The 21,161-nt window shown below is 40.2% G+C and overlaps 1 long non-coding RNA gene across 1 annotated transcript in view; it reads right to left on the minus strand.

Annotated features, from left to right (window-relative positions):
* Positions 1-19,242, minus strand: part of LOC141789927 (uncharacterized) — an 82,739-nt gene extending 63,497 nt beyond the window's left edge. The window contains exon 1 of the long non-coding RNA XR_012598248.1: positions 19,168-19,242. This is a non-coding gene — a long non-coding RNA (uncharacterized LOC141789927). The remainder of the gene's footprint in view (positions 1-19,167) is intronic.
* Between the last annotated feature and the right edge of the window lie 1,919 nt (positions 19,243-21,161).

The raw sequence follows: 21,161 nt of genomic DNA on the forward strand, positions 1-21,161 counted from the left end.
CATTGCCTTAAAGAGTTACATGCTTGTTTACCTCCAGTTATTCGTAATGATAATGTTGTAGGCAAGTGAAATTATTTAGCTGTGACCTTAAACAAAACTGTACAATTACTCAAAGGAGAAAGTAATTGGTTTCCAGGGAATGAAATGAGATAATTTTTATCGGCCCACACAGCCAGAACTAAACAGCATCATTCTCTGCTGTTCACCTGAAGTTCACTGGAGGTGAAGTAATTAAACGTCACATTTTGACAGTCGAGAGAAACGGTGGGTCCAAACAACAGACATAACGTTGAAAAATCTGGATTCTCGATGAAGTCTGGATGTGGAAGTTAATAACACAGAGCTCAGTATACCTGTACTTTGAGAAACAGTTTCACACATATTAACCTTTTACTCAGGCTACTGTGTTACTGATCACATGCTCACACAAACCTATTGCAATGTTCTTCTCTGTTGTTTATGAAGCAGGAGGGAAGAGGAGGAAGAACACGGGTATCTGAGTCCATCCATGTCAGATATGACTTTTTCTCAGCGTCCTTTGAGTCACTGTCCTCATGTCAACCCCTCAGGGACAAGCTAGCACGTTTGTGTGTTCCTGTGTGTGTCTGTGTGTGTGACCTGAGGCAAGTGCCAGCATCTATGACCAGATTTCACCACCTCCAAGCGTGACACATTAGCCAGTGGCAGCTGAAGGCAAGGACACTTTCTGGAGAGGGGATGTCAAACATAAGGCATGCCATCCCAAACCGGCCCTCTGGGGGTCTCAATACAGCCCATGGGAATAACTTTGCAAAATGTAAAGATCACATAAAAGAGCAGCCTAAGTAAAGAATTAGGATTGGTAGAACCCTATTTTTCATCCACTGCCCCAACTTTAAGTATTTTTTTATATGTATGAATTTAAGACATTTACAAAGGTGAAGACTTCACTTTCTTCCTTGTTTGAATGATGTTTTATCATTTCAGGTTGTTTTGTAAAATGATTGTTCATTACATTTTGAAATTTCCAGAATGTACTTGTCCTTTTTTACTCTAAAGCACAGGGAAAACTGTGTCTAGTTGTCATTATTTGTAGGTTATAACTGTCTGATGTCTGGCCTTGTGAAATGAGTTTGATGTTTCTAATGTCTTTGCTCATGTCTGGTAAAACAATGGCCAGGGAATGTAGTTTATTATTAAGGTCCCATATTCTGCTCCTTTTCTGCAGTTTAATATGTATCATTGATGTCTTCATGAAATGGTAGTAACATGTTTTGGTCCAAAAAGCCAATAAATCAAGCACAGCAGCATTGTTTCCAGGCTCTCATAGCCCCTCTGTTTAGAACGCTCTGATTTAGTGGGCGTGTCCTTCATATGTAACATTACAGGCTAAAACAACAGGCTAACCGCAGCTAAAGTTAGCATCCTGAAGCTAACACAGAGACAGGGGGGACACTGAGGAAAAGCTCTTACATCTGCTCCACAGCACACAGCATTTAAAATACTCACATTTCCAGAGTCTGAGGTTTGTTGGTGGATGGTTGGTAATGAGCCTGGATTCAGGACCAGTCTATTTGCTAGCCCTCTGTTGTACTGTCCAAAGTTGGAAAAGCAGTCGGCTGTGAAGTGACTAGCACACACATGCAGTTTTACTGAGTGTAGCTGGCACGTTTCCTTGATAAATGAACTCTAGCCACTTAGTCTTGCCTTCTTCTGAGATCGGAAGCTTGTGCATGGAACTATGTGGCTGTTTACAGCCAAAAACAAAGCAGTGATGGCTCTTCAACTTTGGCATTCCACTCCCCGCTGCTGGAGAGAAATCTCTCCAGCAGCGGGGAGGGGTTTTGGGGTATCTGCTCTGGTGGACCAATCAGGTCAGACTTGCTCCTGATTGGTCAATAAAGGGAATCGCAGACGTCGGCAAATCCCCAAAAGCCAAACAGCTCGGTCAGCTAGGTCAGGATTTTACATTCACAAGCATTACGAAGTACAGGTTTTAAATATCACATTTTGTGGGCTGGATGGAAAGCCAAAGACCCACAAATTTCACTAAAAGACTTAATAAATTGATTTTTGTATTATATGGGACCTTTAAATTGTAGGAATTTTGAAAACCCTGGAAAGTTGTGGCAAACCAGTTTCAGCAACATTTACAATCAATAACACTGAAAACACTGACACTGGATTATTAATGATTAGCAGGATTATAATGCTAATGATAGTTCTGTGTCAGTTCATTGTTTATTAAGTTTGCTTAATGACTATCAACAATAAGCCAAACACTGATCTACCTTTAGTGAATATTTTTGTACAGGCATTCCAATAAAACCAACAAAATCAACCTTTTGGTGCGAAGAAATTAAAATTTTCACGACAGGGATCTCGAACTTCTACATTTTCAAAATTCTTGTATCATGACACCTTTGTTACATTTGGTTCAAGATATAATCTCTGTGTTAAGATCATACATTTAACAAGTATTGAATTCAACCAAGCAGTCAAGTGCTTCATATCAAGCACTCATACAGAACTGAACAATGTGAACTAGCCCTCTCCAAAGATTCAGTTTGCTTTTGCTAGATAAATGGATTCAGAGAAGGTCACATTTTTTGAAGCTGTCTGAAATTTCTTTCAGATACCCGACGTATTTGATACTTAAATACTTGACAATCCAACTCACGGCATGACCAACCTTGCGCTGAACTGCTATCACATTACCAGACACAGGAGTCCTTTGTGTGCCCTTATTGGTGCACACTAAAACCACTTTCACATTATTTTAGCGATTCTCATTCCACTCGTTAAAAACTGCCCATCTGAATTTAAAGAGCCTGTTGGCTGACATTGACCACTGAGGACAAATAGAACCACTTCATTGGCTTTATCCACCTTCAAATAAAGAGATCGCTCTGTTTCACACACTTCAGGTTTACCCAGAGCCAAAACACACACACACACACACACACACACACACACACACACACACACACACACACACACACACACACACACACACACACCCCTGAGCACCACATAAACTGCTCACATTGTACGCTACCACTCAAGGTTTAACCAGCAATGACACTCACCAGCAAAAAGAGAGGCACACAAAAATGCATTGGAAATACACACAAACACACACACACAGGGGTAATACATATGTTCTTCTTCCACACTTTGCTCAAACCAGGTTTATGGAGAAGCAGGGATGACTGGTGAGTGGGGGTGTAAGTAGCATAAAGGCCCTGCGTAGAATGAAAACATCTGAATAAGTAGGCCTGTGACGACCCATCCTGATCTGCTCTTACACCAAAAAGACTTAGGAGTACATGTTAAGGGCTTCTGTGTAAAAAGGGGACAACAGGAAACAAAAAGAAAGTTAACAACAAAAGGGGGAAAAAAAGCTAGCAGAAGTCTGCAGAGAGGAGGATGGAGGATAAGAGAGAAGATGTGCTGGGCAGGTTAAATGTGGTGTGGGGATACACTCTAGTAAAGATGTCTTGCCTCGGAAGCTTTAGTGCTCCTTTGAGAGCCGCAGACACAAACAGCAGGAGGATTAAACACAAACCTGAGAGCTTTCTTCTGCTCTCGCTCCTCTGTGACGCCGGTTTTATCGCCTTGTGGTTCCTCTCTTTCTTCACACCCTGCTTTTTACACTCACTTGACTCTTATGCTATATATTTTAAACGCTCTCTTCCAAATACAAGCGATTAAGCTGCTTTTTCCCCCTCTTCTTACTTATATCCTAATGTATCCTCTTTTATTAGATAATCTTTAATACAGAAGCGCTCACTTCCTTGAATTAAATACCTTTAAAAAAAACATAAAAAGCTTTTCACATATATGCTAAAAGCCCTGACTAGCAAAGCCTTTATTATATACACCACCCCTACAGCATTCAAGAATTTAACACCGCTCTGACCACTTAAGAGTTTTGTTTCTGTTTTTTTGTTTTGTGTCTGGCATGTTACCAAAGCAGCCCACTCAGCTGTTGTCTCTGTGCAAGAACATTTCATATTGTGACCTGGTTCAGAAATGTGCCTGTGAGAGTTTCCTGTATGGATTGTGTAGCTGATGCTGCGTATCTGTTATCCTGCCATGCCATTAGAGTGATAACAAAAATCTAATTAAAAGAAATCTAGTCATGTTTCAGTTTGCATGATGACACATCGAAATTACATCCTATTTCCAACGCTTAGAGTGAGAAATTTCTTTACTTAATAGAATATTGACTGAGATATTTAATTAACTACTCTATAAAAAAAACAAGGTATCTCTATCGCACCTATTGAATTGCCTTGTTTTGTTCACTCACACACAGACACACACACACACACACACCAAGAAGGTTGTGTACCCCTCTATCAGTGTTGACAGCTGATAAAGATGATAGACTCACTCTGTTCATGTCACGCAAGACAAAACTTCCTCTCCCTTAGATAAACACACACACACACACACACAGCACTTGAATTAAGTGAGATCACACACACATTCACTTGGCTTCTCCTCTGCCCTCAAATTACCTCCAAACCAGACATAACTCTTCCTTACTCTTCAATAATCTCTCTCTTTAAAGTATAGATTTTTGTTTTGTTCTGTTGTTCTGTGAGGTTGTTTTACATGAACATGGATTTTTTTTCCATCTAAACTTTCTGTGTACACGCAAAGTTGTTTAGCTTCTCTGAAATTTCAGGTAAGGAAAAGTTTGGTGGTAGTGTTTCCACCCCTGGAGGCTCGACACAAAACAAGAACAGAGAAGAACTTTTCGTAGAGGTAAAAATGCTCTCTCTCTCTTTCACACACACACACACACACGCAGACACCGACACACACACATTCTTGATCAGAACAGCTTGTCTTAGTGACTAATACACAAGTCTTCACGGACCATTAACTTGCTCCAATTAAAACATGAAGCAATATGTTGTTTTCCTAGCAGGAGTTTCTGTATACTCCTTCATCAGCCCTCAGGGACGACACCTTGAGTCCATTTCTGCATCTTATCCCTGCAGTCATTCACATATGGCTGTTTGTAGCTTAGGATGCTTACAGTATGCTAAAACAACTTCTGGTCACTTTTGAAAGCTTAACTACGTGCATGCAGAAACTTCACATAGAGAAAACTTCTGCTTTCTTTAGCATGAAAAGAAAACAGATCTTTCTGATGGTTCAGGAGTAATTTGCAGAGACTTTCCTTCATAACGCACACAGCTGTGCTCGTCTCGTTACTGATCGCTCTGTTGTTTCACAAATGCTTCAGTGAAATTTGGCCGCGCTGCTACAATATGTTCATGGAAGTAATAGATTGTATTCACAACGTGGTTTGAAAATGTATTCAAATTTGCCCTTGCAGCACAATATGGTGTCAGATGTCTTCACCAAACCCTATGAGACGAACTGTCTCCTCCCGCTCTGGCTGTCTGGTGGCTCGCATTATTTACTGCTGAGTGGGTGTTTCATGCAGACATCTTTGGGGACCAGGGAGTAAAAAAAAACATTCATGGGAGAATCAGAAAAATGATGTTGCTATTTTTGTAGGCGATGATATGACAGACGATAAGAGTCTTTTTAAATGATAACTCAGACTGGTCCTCAAATTTATGGAAACCTTTTTAAGCAGTAATTCAAAAACCGTTCTAGTTTTGTGATTAATTGTGCAAGAAAAAATACGATTTAAGCACTTAAAATAATAATTACATGAACTTAAACTCCCAGAGCCTTTATTACATTCCAAGGAACCGTTCCTGATATATTGCAGGCGTTGACAAATTTCTAGACTTCTATTCAAGCAAAATTTTACATCACATTTAAGAAAAGTTTATGTATATCAGATGCACACAATAAATGATCTGGAGGCCATGTCTACCTCTTCAGGAATCTCCTGGAGCTTTAGCTGCAGTAAGCCAGGCAGACTTTTCTTGTTGGAGGTAAGGTTTTAAAAAAAAGATTTAAGAATCTCAGTGTCTTCTAGACTAGGGGTGCACCGATCAAAATTTTGTGGCCAATCACTGATCTTTAAAAAGCCCTACCTGCCGATACTGATTCGAGCCAATACAGATTTTTCCTTTTTATTTTTTATAACTGACAGCATATTCCTTCAATGTTCCAATCTTATTTTATTGAAAATCATTGAACAATACCAGTGAAGCAATAAAATCTTTAAGTTTTAACTTCACCAATCAAGTGTCCTGAGTTTAGGACTCAGAGCAAAAAGCAACAACGCCTGGCTGTCAGACCTTCCCAGAGGTATATAAGATCAGTTTCATACGCAAGGATGGGCCAATCACAGATCCATGATCTCTGATCACTAATCACCGATCCCCAAAAATTAAGGGCATCAGCACCGGTCTTCCTCAGACCTAAGTAAACCTTTTATTAGGCTCATATCATATCTCTTTTTTGTCTTTATGGCTTCAGTCATCTTCATATTCTGTTGATGCACATTACTTTTACAAAAAGGTTTACTTACAGTCATAGACAGATCGTGATAGCATGTTTAACTCCAGGTTAAATTAGCTGATCTCAAGCCTGTCAAGCCCTTCTCATACTGGCTTTTAACATTTTCTCTCTTATTTATTTTTACATATTTGAAGTTATGTTACCTTTTTATTTCAGAAGCAGAGTTTCGAAGCTCGTTGCCAAAACTGCTAAATTGGAGATGCTGACTCTTACTTTTGCAGGAATAAGACAGGGAGTGTTCTCTATTAATGAATTTGACTACAAAATGTCTGAAGATATTTCTCCAATACAATCCCACTGATAGAAAACGTAGCAGTGACAATTAAAGCAGTGAAGACAATAAAGCAGCAAAGCTCTACTCAATATGAACCACATTATTATCACAACCACTTACTTGTAGTGATTGTTTCAGACTACCTTCTCGGTTAACACTTGTTGTAACTCATCCAGACTCATGGAAACTTTCATACAAGAGGTGTGGAAACAAAACGCCAGCTTTAAGTCAGGGCCAACAAATTCTGGCTTAAGTGTTTACGCACACCTCATTCAGACAAGGTTAGAGAAAAAAAAATCTGTCAGAGTTTAGTTCATGATTGCTTCATTTCTAAAACCTGGATTCTCTCACACAGGCTGAGGACCAAGTATTATGAAAATATTGGAGCTTACAACTCCATTGTTCATCTGAAATGAATTAGAACACATGCGTCTTCAAAAGTAAGACTATTTGCCAGAAACAGATATAAACTATAAATGCTAAAAAGAGATACAGAGAAAGTTACTGTGAGTATGTGCGGGCCAATACCAGATCAAAAAGATCAGTATTCAGCTGCTGTAGATAATTTGATCAAACTATGTGACGGTAATCTTCAAGGTTGAGGGAGGAATATGGAACAGAGCACAGCATGGAGTCCAAAGCCATGGGAAGATGTCTGCATATTTGTGTACGAGGGAGAGGGAGACAGAGAGAGACGGAGTAAAAGAGAGACGAAGATCATATGCAGTGTAATCTATCTGAGAGAGACAGGTTTGCGGATTTACTCGACACTGAGCTCAGCTCTGCGGGGGGCTCTGAAGGACCCACAGATACACCCCTGCAGCACCAATGGCCATGACAAAAGAGCTAACAGTCGTACTTTTTCTTATTGAGCACAAATATGCAAGAGAGTTGAACAAAGCTGCAGATACATTTGTCCAAATAAGCACAAATACAGGCTAACAGAGAGGAGAAAAAATAAAAGCAACACAGTTTCATAATCTCACAAAGAAATATAGACATCCCCTTCACCTCCTGCACTTCCGTAGTTTGCTCAGTCTGACTTTATGCCTCAGGATGAAGAGCTCCACAAATTGCAAATTATTTCCCAGCATGCCTTCCACAAGCTACTTTTTCATGCTAACCTTGTCTAGATGCTACCCTTCACATTACAGATTCAGCACAGCAGTGAAATGCAGCAAAAGTATACAGAGTTAGGGGATGTCCAGCTGACTGACTCCATGGTGATTTATGCACAAGGTGATAAAAACAGAAGAAAAGGGGGACAAGAGAGTTGTGGATTAAGTTAATGGATGAGAAAAAAAAGGTGACCAAAGAGAAAGATGTGATTGAACAGGGAGAAAAAAATGTGTACAGTTTCTCCTGAAATATCCCATAAAAAAAGCATCTCATAAAAGATTTAAGTGGTGTATGGTAGAAATGCCAGACAGGCAAGGTGGTAAGCAGACTTGTAGTGTACTCAGTGTGCTTCTTGGATAAAAAATGTCCTATTTCAATGAAATTATCCAGTGTCCTGCCACAAGATTTAAAGATTTAGAGCTACAACACTAGGGTACACATGCTAAATTGTTAATGTGTGAGTGATAGCACAGGATCTGAACAGCAACTCTGCTACCATATCTACACTCTGTGGACAAGTGGAGCAGTTTCTGAGAAACAACTGCTCGTTTATTCCTTTATAATAGACTTCTGAGCACATCTGTGTTATTTGTAAGTTTACACTTTACTGGAACAGTATTGAAATGTATAATCTACATTAAAGAGAAATAAAATAAGAACAGAAAAGCTTTTAAAGAAAAGAAACAGAGTCTTGACACATCCTCACACAGTCTGTGCACTATAACTGAGGCCAGTTAAGACGTTCTGCAGCACATCCTTCCTGTGGGAAGTCTATAAGTGTTCACTTAATGCATAGTGGGAGAAACACCACTAGACTAAGATCCTGCCGGATGTCAGCTTGTTTCTTGCTCTGGTATGGAAGTGCAGCACTGGGATATAAACACACACTTGGAAATTTTTCATTAAAATGTTGGTCGCCTGGTGATTTTCAACTGATGTGGGCATCAGAGACTGTCAAGATGCACATCAAAGACTCCTGAATTAGATTTAAGACACTCAGCAAGGGAAGATCGGAGGTGAAAGCACCTACAACAGCTGCTCCCTTAAAACAGACACAGTCAGCCTATTGCATCAGCAAATGAGACCTCAGAGGAAACCTGCACTAACATCTGCATTGAACATCTGAATTATATCAGCTTTGGGTCAGCTCAGGAGAACTCTTCAATAATGCACTTTGGTTCAGTTTGATACAACCAATACACAGACACACACACACACACAATTACCAACATGTGAGGGAAACGTGTTTTTTCCTGGAGGAGTTTGTAGCTTTTTCAGCATACTAGACTTTCATGCAAATTTAGACGAGAATCCATCATTTACAGGTTTAACTGTTGTAGGCTAATGCTTAAAATAGTTGTATATTCATCAATAAAGGTATTTGTGGCAACAAAAGTGGCTGAACAAGAGAAAATCTTCTTGTATAGTTGCTAGAACCAGAGTCTATTTGTCATTTATCATGTTTAGCAGCCTTCAGCTTAAACCAACACAGCCTGTTTCAGTTGTTTCCAGTCCTCCTGTCCATCTGCCTCTTTTAGTCTTATGGAATTTGGCTTCTATACAGCTGCTGGTAGGAGAGGCAGAGTTGCAACGGACAACTGGTCAAAGTATCAAAGGGTCGTTTCCCTGGTCAGATCATTAAATTTCAAAGTGCCAGAGAACAGCTGGTCGGGGGTGAACAATGGGTGGTCCAACATCAGCTATTATTATTGCAAATACTGTGTTACAGCTGGTTGGGGTACTAAAGGGCAGATCCCACATCAGATCATTAATGCCTCCTGCAGAGCTGGACTAGAGAAAGGGAGGGGAGGAGAGGTAGAAACAGAGACAGTGAGGCGCATAGGCAATACAACAATGCCCCTTTAAACCTCTCCCTCCCTCTCTGTCCTCTCCTCTTGTCCTCTCCTTTAAACTTTGGTACAGGCTGGTGCTCAGCCCTGCTGGACTGAGGATCTATGCTGGACCGGCTGATGAGAGTTGCTTGGTTTACTGTGTTTTTAACCTCAAAGTGATCTGACAGTGTCTGATGACAGAACAACTATGCAGGTGAAGTGTTGGACCATTGTCTCGAGCGTTTCCACCAAGCAGACCGGTTCGTTCGTCTCGGTTACAGCGTGCATTTTTGCTTCCACTGACTTATCCCGGGACAGATCCCTAAAAACCAAAATGAGCCGGCCTACTTTTTTGGGACCCTTCCGTATGGGTGCCAGACTGAACCGATCCGCTCTCTGAAGGTGGAGCAACACACTGCAGACCGTTGATTGGTCAAAATAATTGTCACTTACCCCACAACAGCGGCTGCATTTCTCCTGGTGGCTCACAGACTTCTCTGAAACAAAGCTTGATTTCACTTTGTATCAAAGAGCTACATGTCAATCACAGAGAGGAAGAAATGCTGCATGTCTTCCATCAATGCTCTTAGTTTACTGTGTCGGGTTTTTCTTCTTTGTTGGATTTAATAGTGGGGTAAGCTGCTAAGGGGTCACGCTATTGTTTACAAGCTGGGGCTTTCGGCATCCGGCGTACACGCCGCCCACCACGAGAGGTCACAGTTTGCTGTGGAAACGCAAACGGGATCAGGCTTAACTGTACCAAACCGTACTGAACCGACCCGGACTGCTTGGTGGAAACAGTTTTACTGCCCCTTTTTGGTATCAAACTCAGCTCATCATAAAGAAAACGTAATGGGCTCCAATCCAATCCAACTTTATTTGTTAAGCTCTTTAAAACAGACGCTGTTAACCAAATTTCTGTACAGAAAAATTCAGCACCCTCAGGAATAGGGATGGGTACCGAATTGGGTACTTTTATAGGTACCGGGTACCGATTCACGTAAAATCAAAAAGGTACCATGTTTAAGCACCTAAATTCATCCTTGTGACTGTGAGGGAGTGGAAGAGTTGGCGACTTTCCAAGCTGAACATGAACACAGCATCACAAGGTTATATATTGAAGAATAAATATGTTAAATTGAAACATTTTTATACTTTATTATTAAACAAATTTATTTTTTATTTTTTTAATACAAAACAGTACAGAAAATTGGTACCATTGAGTACTGGCACCTATTGCCAGGTACTGGGCATCAGTACCATATCGTTTCAAATGTGAAGGGTATCCATCCCTACTCAGGAACAGCTGATCAGCTGGCCCAAGGGAGCGGGTGGGAATGTAGCAGCTAAAAGAGGATGACAGTGATAGCTGCTTACATTTATAATGAATCACAAACATTGGCTATCCCTCCTCCTCGGCCTGATGTTCACGGGGAGTTTAAGTAGAAGCAATCATGGGGACAAGTTCAGTGAAAGAGCTGAACTGACAAACACTCAGCCACGTCTCAGTCACACAGGAAATCCAGTCCACACAATGCAACAAAATCCTTTGAGATAAAAGTCTTGTTAGCTAGCAATCCAACATTTACCAAGACAATCTTAACAGGAGTGGGCTTGAACTAAAAGGCCCAAAACTGTGTTTCATATGAATAACTTCAGTGTTTAAACTTAAAATTATTTGATCTTCAGTTGAGGAACATTTGACATCATGACCACCGACAAACACACCAAACAACTAACACTGTGAGATTTATAAGCTGTCATGTGTTTGTGTTTTCCAATAAACACATTTATTCTGCTCAACTTCCTCTGCTGCTGGCCAAAGGAAGACAAACACTTATTTTTCTTTTGGTTTCCGCTCCTTATACAGAGCAGTGAGGAATAATAACGAGGAAACATCCCACTGAAAACAGACAGTTTAAAGAGGGATAAAAATGAGCCCATAAGTGACAACATTTTACACCTGACAGCTGGATTTACTGTTTAAAATATGATACAGTTAAGCTACAATGCTATAAAATCCCTCTTAGCAATTAGTCGGGGTCAATAAGTGTGTGTTCGGAAGTGTGTGTGGAAATGTGTGTGTCTGGCGGTAAAGATGGAAATGGAGAGAGGAAAGGAGGGGGTTTGAAAGAGAGAGACATCAATCTTCTGTGTGCCCCCTGTGGTCCGGGCTACCTGTCCTGTTTCTGACATCAACAGAGCCAAGCCTTCTGGGTAGTAATCAATCAGTCACAGTCCGACAAGCTGGTGGAACTGAATGGTCTATGAGTGTGTGTTTGCGTGTGCGAGTCTTTAAGTTATAAAGTGTGTGTTGGAGAGGAGGGGGGCGCATTAGCTAGGCAAAGGATGAGCAGAAACAGAGATAATGGAGTGTGGAGTAGGGTAACAGGGAGGGAGAAGGAAGGAGGGCAGGTGAAGTGTGTGAGTGTGTGAGTGTAGGGGATTGTAAAATGACTGAAAGGAGATGAGATGAATGAGGAAAGAAATGTGTGTGAATAAATGATAATATCATAAGCAAATAAAGGAAGGAGACAGTACAGATATGTTCACTTGAGCTTTGTCGGGTAAAAACTCAACAAGTCACCTACAACCAACAGCAGGTGGCTTTGGGTATGGAGAAGTGGACAAGACTATCGATATAAGACCTCTGTTCATGTTCAGATCTGTTGCATCTTTCACTCCCGTTGTCTAACTGTGTAAATATATGAACATTGTGCCTCCACCTCCTCTCCCTGAAATAAGTGAAGCCAAAATGTTGCAAGGACAAAGGCAATCATTTGTTCTGGTGGAGTTAAGGCATGTGCACAAGCAATCTGGCTGGTGAGCCAATGGATCAATGTCACAATCACATATTTACCTTTAAAAAAAAAGAGTCAGAGATCCCTGAGGGCAAAGCAGTCCACAGCCAAATAGTTTCTTGTGATGATTTGACACTTGAGGCGGTGGAAGGTGTAATGACCCTGTGTTATGTTTCTTTGTCCCTCCTCTTCTCTGTTAACCTGGTGGCGTTGCTACAGGAGCCTGCACATGTCAAAAGAGCTGTCAAACATGACTTCAGCAGCCTGGGTTCATATGAACCCTGAGCGTGGGTCCCTGGTTAAAAACCTGGATTATTTTTCTTAGTGAACACAATCTATGTTATTGTAAAACAATATGAAAAAATAAGCATGAGTAACTTTTATTTGAAGAGCTTGGGCACTACTGATAATAACTCCAGTAATAAGATTAATCTTATTTAATGCCTTTTATGATTCAAATTCTGTTACATCAATATTGATGCATAAAGAACTGCCCAGAAACTGATTTCTTTGTCTCTGTGATGGTCACCAGACAAGCATCTCTTTCCTGGCGGACCAGACCTGCCCCATCTACTTATAAGTGGTTGGCTAGTGCAGCAGCAGCATCACGGTACAGGCTGGCAACTAGTGCTGCAAATAAAACCAAGATACCATGAAAGCAGCAGCTGATATAAACACTTAATTCCCCTCCTGCTGTGAACCCACCCACCACTTATACTCCCCTTCTTCCCGCTATAAAGAGCTAAATCGCCTTATAGCTGTGGCCAGTGGCGGCTGCTGGTCAGTCAAGGAGGGGAAGCTAATTTTTTCCGGGCATACATCATAAATTTGTTTATTTAAACGTAAATTCTACCCTCCGTGTCAGCTTGCTCTCAGCTGGAGCTGCTACGTGAGACTATGACAGGCTGTGAGTGACAGGGGGAGAAGCTCCACAGCTGTAGCTGTAGCTGCTTATTGGTGAAAAGAGAGAGAATCTTTAAATACAACGCTCGTCGTTTTTAAGAAAGGTAAACTCGCTGGGGAGGTAAACTCGCTGGGGATCGATAAATCCTCTGGATCAGTCCAGAACAACTGAGAAGATGCTCCAGTGGAGGGTTATACTTCAAGATCACTGACTGGCTCATTTCACTGTCAATCAAAAAGGGATTCGGCATCAGACAGATCATCCAATCATCATGCAGAAGCCTAGCATCCAGGCCAGCCCACTGCCTCATAGACCCCCAGAGACGCTGAGCGTCCGATGGGCAGGACAAAGCCCAGTGTTTATCTAAAGACCGTCAAGTTTCCACAGTGGAACAACCCACTCTGCGCTTCCCCGCTGAAGTCAGAAGACGCTCAGCGTCCAACTGTGTTAAAGCGCTGAGACGCTGCAGGGATGAATGAGAAGGAGGTGGAGCCAGTTACCTGTGATAGGTAGCTGATTCTGAACAAAAGATGAAGGAATTTTAGCACATATTTAGTCAATGAAATGTACACACAGCAGAACATATCACCACTTTTTTGGGGACATTTTAAGGGAAGCTGAGCTTCCCTTGCAATCGCCACTGGCTGTAGCTGATGCTAATATGCAAACATTAGTTCTATGCACCTGCAAATTCACGAAACCTACTACAAGTGATTTTTCCTGGAGCTGAGTTATGCTTGCTAACTGCTTGGAGGTAGAGTTATCTGATAAATGAACTTTAGCACATAAGTTAGCATGACAAGAACTGCTATGACATAAAGCGTGCTTAAGAAAAAATATTTACAACTATTTACAAAAACGTATTCTTTTTCAAAAACAGTTACTTTTCTGGTTTATCTATTAACGTTCTGTTTCTTTTGTGAGAGTTTGCTATAGAGTGACCACTGGGATATAAGATAAACTTTAAATGTAGAAGTTTGCTTCAAGAGCAAATATCAAAGAAACTATAAAAGTTGTAAGGTATATCTGGAAAAATACGAATGTAGAGGTTTACTGAGGGCTCGCTAGTCATCCCCTTTTGAGACATTGGACATCCTAACACAGCACAACAATAAACTGGCCCTCGTAAATCACCAAGGATCTCTATTGAATTAGCCCTGCAGCCAGATCAAATCTAGCATAATTGGTTAAATGCATTATGTTGATTAATCGGTTCCGCTAGCCGTAATAAAGTAACAAGCAGCACAAGAGGAGCAGGTTGTTGTTTTTCTATTTCTTTCTTCTCTCTGATGCTCTGAGAAATCTTGACAGAAAACCTGTCAAACACGATTCTGCTCCCTCCTCCTTCTTTTCCTGTCAGTCTTTCACTCACTTCTTCTTTTTGATTGTTCTTCCATGCTGTAGCTCAGGCTTCTGGTAAAAGCTCTTTGTACCACCGCCGCCGCCTCCCATCTTGTTATCTCTATCTTGTGAAGCAGAGGCTTTTAGAATGAAAAACTTAGCAAAGCAACAAAACTGTCCGCTCTAATGAACAAAATCACATTATTCTTCACTCTAATCACAATCCTTCCATCAGTAAACTCTACTTGCATGCTGCCTGTATTTAAAAGAATGCTATTGTGCTCTGAATAATGGCGTAATTACTGAGCACTTCTTACAGAAACAGCTACCAAATCTTTTATTCCAAAGAGGCTCAATAAATTTGTGCCACAAGAGGAAATCTATTTGTGAGCGTCATGTAGCTCTTCAGCTAAATCTAACCCAGCATACTGGCACAGATCTGGGTTTCACCACTGTTGTTTCCCTGTTCGGATTTACTATGACTTGATGCATATTTTTTATATGAGTTGTTGAAATATTTGACCAGGCAAAATCTTGTCTGTGTTTGGCCACAGACTGCAGCATCATTGTTTAGTCGAGCTCTAATTAGCTGCTGTAATATTATGCTGCTAATGCAAACCAGACTCTTCCTGCTGCTGCGTGATGATAAAAGATTTCCACTTACAAAGCACTGGAAGGCTTTTACTAAACAAATTAAAGCTGTCACTGGTTTTCTTTTGACTTTTTTTCTTTCTTCAAATTTTGAACCTACTTTGATAAGAAGGAAAAATACACACTTTTGAAGTTTAAATGACACGTCTGAGTTTCTGTGCATGAAACAAAATGCTGTGTGACAGGATAAGACACCAGAAGGTCTGTGGTAAAAAGCTCAAACGGCTGGTAGAAAATGATGTGCTGATGACTGATGGAGGATTTGTAAAGTTAAAATCAGGGGATTCTACTTGATGTAGGAAAAACTGACAGGTCCCACTGAACCCCTAACTTTGTTCTTACCTCTTTCTAAAACTATCTCAAACAGATTTAGTTACTTCACTATGTTTGTGTTCAAAATTGTTACTTTTTTAGATACTCTAAACCGTTTCAGGAAAGAAACAACAATTTAACAAGTAACATAAACTGCCTGTAACTGGGTAATCTTTTTATTTTTTAGACTCCTTACCATTTTCCCACCAATAAGACATAAACAACTATACTCAATTTTTCCCATTTGTCATATAATGCTTTGTTGAAAAAACTGACACAAGAGTCTCTGACACAAAGTTATAAGCCATCTGTGATTTTCAGCCCACAGCGTTCCAACTTTTGCTCCTTAAAATGAATGAAAATGATCTGACAAACTGACAAGAATAGTGTGTGTTGCCCAGCAGCATTACTAATGAGAACAGTTGGAGTTGTAGTGATTATAAGGCTACACAGAGCCAAATAGTGGGATCATAAGCCAGCATCAAGGCGTGGGCCATTAGTCCTGGTTAACAACGGCAAGTTCCGCAGCAAAATTAGACAGAAGGTTAAGGTCAATAAGAAACAAAGTATATCCAGCTTGTTGTTGACTAAAGTACAGCTGCAGTTAGTGACTAACATCATAATGCTGCAAAGCCCTACAACCACATCACAGACAACAGATGACAACTTGCAGTGAGTCATGGTTTGGCAGTAGTTTGGTCTAGAAAATGGAGACAAAGTTGTATATTAGTCTGTGGGCGATAACGTGTAATGCAAACTGTAGGCTGGTGGTGCTAACCACCATTGACAGGGACAGCCCCTCTTTTTACCATCGTATGGATTAGAAGTCAAAATACCTCCGTCTGAGGCACCGCCATGCCATCTTGTAACCGGAGTCTGACCAGCAGAGAATCTGAGTGGAGCCGGGACACAAAAAGTCTAATTCCTCTCTTTTGATACTCTAATCTCTTCTTGGCTCTCCTCCCCGATGTATGTTACTATTCACAAAAGAAATACTATCTCAGCAACTCCATTACATCTCCATCTGTCAGTGTTCTTACACAGAGGTGAAGCTTTTAGATATTAAGAGCTGATGCTTTCTCAAGAGACAAAGGCTACGTTCACATGCAGTCAATATTCGGGTTGAGGTCTAAAGTCTTGTTTCTGAAACATTTGGAATAATCTGTTTACACACGTGAGCAAACAGGGTTATTCCTATTCACATGGTATCCCGATCAAAACAGCTACGCACAGAGAACATCACGACCCAATGTGTCCTTTCCACTTCTTCTCACTGTATCCATAGCAACAGCAGCAACAACAACTTTAGCAGCACAGCAGACTTCCTGTACTCAAAAGACCAAGGCTGTGTCCGAAATCACTCCTTATTCACTTTATAGTGAATATGCCATTTGTGCTGTCCAAATCTGAGTGAACATAGTCATTCACTATATAGTCCACTTAATGTATCCCACAATGCATTTTGAAAAGTAGTGTATTATCGATGCTCACTATATTAGCAATATTTACTATCATGCATTCAAACAGAAGAAATGGCTGATTACAAGATTAACGATTACTGATAACATGAACAAATATTAAAAACTGTCAGAGAATAATACTAAGCTCTTTGTTAAACTTTTGGACGAACGTGTCTGACAACTTCAAGCGGAGAAACAAACACTGTCGTTAGCCCCTAACCCTTCATTACAGGTGATGCATTCTCTGGACCTTGTAATTCTCAAACACAGCATAAGTTGTTGTGCAAATATATGGTTTATGAATTGTATAAATAATGTTTATTAAATGATTTGATTATATTTGGCTGTTGCAGAAAATATGCTAAGCATAACATTAGTCATCACTGAAATAAATACCATTTTGCGGTGTTTCAGAAAAATAATAACTGTCAATCCCCAGCCGTCTGTGAGCGACGCAAGAGTATTTATGTCACTGTCATCGGCTGACAAGAGTGAGTGAGTAGTGTCCGAAATATTGTTTTAATTTGGTCCACTACATCTAATTAACCATATAGTGAGTAGTGAGTAGGGAGTGAGTGAATGATATCAGACACAACCCAAGATTCCTTGTAAACAGAACATGCACAGAACACACACTTTTGGTTCCTATTGATGGGGATATCCCAATAGGTATATACATGACTAAGAGAAAAGGAGTAAAACCAGAGTATGAGCATATCCTGTTTTTGAAAAAGGGTTATGGGTGTTTACATGGCGCTTGCGCAATCGGGTTATTGCTAGTATTCTGAATATAGAAGGGTTAATGATTGCATGGAAACTTAGCAGCTGAGTATGCACGTCCAAAGGTAAGCTTTTCACAGAGTCTATCTCACTTCTGGACCCACACAATTCCTGCCCATGCTGTTTATTATCTTCTGCTTTTTTCAGCACATATATCAATGTAGGCATTGTGGTTTACGCATCTGAGTTCGGTCAACAAGAGTCACTTTAGTCATTCTTGAGCTCACCTCTCCTTATGAGCAGAGCCTCACAACACATCACAGCATCAACAAATTCAAGCTTGTTTTTGTTGGGGTTTTTTTTGTTTGTATGTTGTTTTTTTAAATCAGTGTGCCCCTTTAAATTCAATTCAAACGACTGTATTAATCCCTTGTGGGGCAACTTGTGTGGAGGAGCATAAGAAAGATACAACAAGAAAGACAAGTTGACATACAAGCAACAAATTATCCACACAAGGAATGAAAAAAGTTACGACTAATAAATCCTAGAGGAGTCAATGACCTTTAGCATGATTAAGAGTCAGCCAGACTGAAAACAAAATTCCTAAAAGAAGACGTAAACAACTTGTGCAACCAACAGATAAAAAAGATTATTTAGAGGCATTCAGCAATCGGATTGCAGAGGGAATGAATGATTTGTTGGCAGGTAAAACTTACAGACAACATGAAGGCTACAAACAGAATTCACCAAAGAGTGCATAACCAGAAGAGGCTAAAATATACACAGTCTCTTTCAGGATCTGCTGGTTACAAAAGGAGTTTAAATCAATCAGATTTTAACAATTCCTGTTTGACTGTTTCTGTCTTTAACAGAGAGCTTGTGAAACCAGCAGGTTAAAGAAAAAAAAACAAAGGAGAATCTCAATAAAGGACTGGTAGAAACAACAAAGTATTTCAGGATTGACTGAGAAAGACTTCAGGAAAGCAAAGGATGTATCCTCTGAGCTCCTGTTGTAGAAACAGGCTCTCAAAAGTTTGTTGCTGTAGCAGAATAAGATAAACATTTTTGCAACAGTTTCAAGAACCAAATTTAGTGAATAAATTAAGTGAACTACCCATCAGCTAATCCTCACATAGCAATTTCAACACAGCCCACCTGCTGCAGAAACCATACCATATTTCACACTTATTTTAAAAAAGGAAGATGCTATAGGAGTTATAAATAATACAGGGGAGGATCCACAAAAAGGCTAAGTTCATGCTCCAATTATTTGTTAGCAAAAGCACAAAATGTAAAACAAAGAAACACTTACTTTGAAAACAGGGTCCAAACAAATGTCCAAAATACAATCCAAAAAACACAGGAAAACCAACAGGGAAGAACAGGGTTACAGAACGGGGTGACCACCAAGACTTGATACACACAATGTAACGAGCAACAGGTGTGAGCAGAGGACACAGGTGAAACTAATGAGCTGCAATCAAAGGAGACAAAGGCAGGAAGTTAAGTGGAGTATGAAACACAAGGAGCAACACTTTCAAAATAAAACACTTCACATGTGAATGACCATACAAAGCAACAAAGATAACCCAAAACAAGAAAAATCATAATATCAGTCGAGGAAGAGAAACAGGGCAACTAACATAAGGTTAAAAATAATGAATTAAAAAGGACACCGGCGAAGTAATATGAAATAAGTCAAATTCAAAGCAACCAGAAGTAACTTGTGTCAGAAAAAAGAGCATACGTTCACACACACACACACACACACACACACACACACACACACACACACACACACACACACACACACACACACACACACACACACACAACACACACACACTCACATACACACACTTCACCTGTCATGATTGTATGCTATAGAAATTATATCAAAGCAGACAGTACTCAGACAATGCCTTGTCCAGTGAGTGGAACAAATGTGACCAACCATGTGAAGACTGCAGTCGTAACAACAGGTGACATCTTCACATGAATTCAGTCTAACACCAGGCTTTTGTCTTCCAAAGCTTGTTTTTAATGTTTTATTAGGAACTGGAGAAAAAAACAATTCATACCAAATTTTGATGTGACCCGTTTCTTTCTCCTTCTTTGAATGCACAAATTTTCTTGATTCGTTATCAATTTCTCCGCAGGAATATAATTACACAAGAACAAAAACATTCAGAAAGGAAAAAATATCTGTCTTTTGTTGTGTTTTGTTTTGTGTAGAAACTTAAAGTGTTGTCTTGTTTTTCTAAAGCCTGTCCATGAATCCTGCCTCAAATGGAGATATGAAAGGTTTTATTCACTCCCACAGAAATGTGGGTCCAGCCTTAAAGTGGCTGCAGGGTTCTCGTAATTGCCTAAACAGCATGATCAGAGTGAAATATGTTCTTAATGATGAAAAACCTGGTCAGTGGGGCCTCTGAGTTCATTTCCATCAGAAACTATTGCTGTTCTGTCAAACAAAAAACAAACAAACAAACAAAAACCGTAGATTCATTTTCTTGGCTGGCAGATCTTTCAGTAAGTGATAAGCTTTTCCTAGAGTTTGCAGAGATTAAACCAGGGCTAAGCAGTTTAATTTGCCAAGGTAACTTTCGACAATGACAATATAATAGACTTAATACTGTCTCTCTGTCACCCCTGCAGTAGCTTTATATAAAACAAACCTCAAAATCCCTGGCGTTTTAGACAACTACTCATTTCAGCCGCTGTATAACCCTGAATTTCAGCTGCTGCCTCTTTACAGCTCCACATCTCTCTGATTGGTCAGCTTTTTAGAGGCCTGTTGATGCAGAACTATGGGCAGACCTTAGTGTTTAGAGCCCAACCCTCCAGCCTGTCATGAACAAATCTTTTCAGCAACCAACAAATTTTATTTATAAAGCACTTTAAAACAACCCCAGCTACAAACAAAGTGCTGTTCAGAGAGTTCAAAGATGCTGTGGCCCGGAGTCTCTGCACACTGTCCTACATTACTTTTAGCTGCGTTTGTTTTGTAATAAAATGGAGATCAGATCAAAACAAATTTTCTTTGTTCAAAACAACTTTTTACTTGATACAACGTGCCAAGGTAAAGTATTCATCAGTACAGTTGTGTAGCGCTGTGGTTTGAAACGTGACATCAAGCAAAGGTTGTAGCAGCCGGCTATATGTTAGCCAGCTGTTCTGACGTATCTGTAGGTTAATGTCACAACAAGTAAACACTGTCAGTTTGTAATTACTTTAGTAGCGGTTTATATTTAGCGCCAGTCAGTCACACTGGCAAACCGTACCATGCTTAAGCACGCTTCAGCC

Source organism: Halichoeres trimaculatus, unplaced genomic scaffold, assembly GCF_033239565.1.
Source record: "Halichoeres trimaculatus isolate MK-OKI-2021-1 unplaced genomic scaffold, fHalTri1.1 fHalTri1_scaffold_5, whole genome shotgun sequence".
Taxonomy (NCBI): Eukaryota; Metazoa; Chordata; class Actinopteri; order Labriformes; family Labridae; genus Halichoeres; species Halichoeres trimaculatus.